Source organism: Electrophorus electricus, chromosome 8, assembly GCF_041902795.1.
Source record: "Electrophorus electricus isolate QZ-2024a chromosome 8, ASM4190279v1, whole genome shotgun sequence".
NCBI classification, from domain to species: domain Eukaryota; kingdom Metazoa; phylum Chordata; class Actinopteri; order Gymnotiformes; family Gymnotidae; genus Electrophorus; species Electrophorus electricus.
Window position 1 is genome coordinate 23780305 of NC_137504.1, and position 1134 is coordinate 23781438.

Consider the following 1134-nt stretch of genomic DNA (forward strand, 5'->3'; position numbering starts at 1 on the left):
AAGAAAAGGGAAGAGAAAGTGTGTGTGTGTGTGTGTGTGTGTGTGTGTGTGTGTGTGTGTGTGTGTGTGTGTGTGTGTGCGTGCGTGCGTGCGTGCGTGCGTGCGTGTGTGTGTGCGCGTGTGTAATGACGGTATGGAAGAATGAATGGGAGAAGGCATAACGGATGACAAACAAATCTAGACATGCCACCCCCTCCCCCCCCACCACCACCACCACAAACTGATTTACATAAACGGCCGAAGGGCGTTTGACTGACAGGACTCCCGCTTGCGCCGCTCTGCTCCTTCCTCTTTAAGGGGGCTGCTTTGGGGCACTTAAGGGAGGAGTCAACCTGGACATAGCCCCTCCCCCTCCTCCTCTCACATCCCACCTCCCAGCACTCTAATTGAGATATATACCAATTCCGTCCTATATGGCGCGCTGGAGAGGGGGAAAAGAGGGAGAGGAAAAAGAGAGGGAGACAGAAAGGGAAAAAAAACAGGGAGGAGGGAGAGAGTGCGGAGGTGGAGAGAAGCTCTCAGGGAAGTGATTTGTGGTTGTGATGACACCTTGTGTGTCTCTGGTGCCTGTACATTGCCGTGGCAAAGAAGAGGCTGCACTGTAATGCACAGGCATGGATAGCAAGATAGCAGAGCAGATACGGAAAGCAGCCTGTACCTGTAGTCTACATGCACACACATACACGTTCCATAAAGCATCTATTTTTTGTGTGTTTTTGTACTTGCATATTGTGAATAAGAGCTTCATTATATACTTACAGAGTAATATTTAACTTTTCATATATATATTTATATTTCAAAGGCTTTCAATACATGAATTATTTGTTTGGTGGCTACTGTGAATGTCTATATTTGAGCTTCAGTTATATGCATACTTTCTACATTATATTTTACTTAAAAATTATATATATATATTACAAAACCTTTTTTCTGATCTAAGGCATTCAATTATTTGTTTGGTGACTACTGTCAATGACTATATTTATGTTATGTGAAATGGATTCTAATGAGGCAAGTATCCTGCATTAGTGCTATCTATCTTTAAACTGCTCACATATTATTAAATTATTTCATACTGAGGTTGTTTCCCAGTATGGTATTGCTTTTTGTTTGTTGGCCTGAGTGATAGGCAGC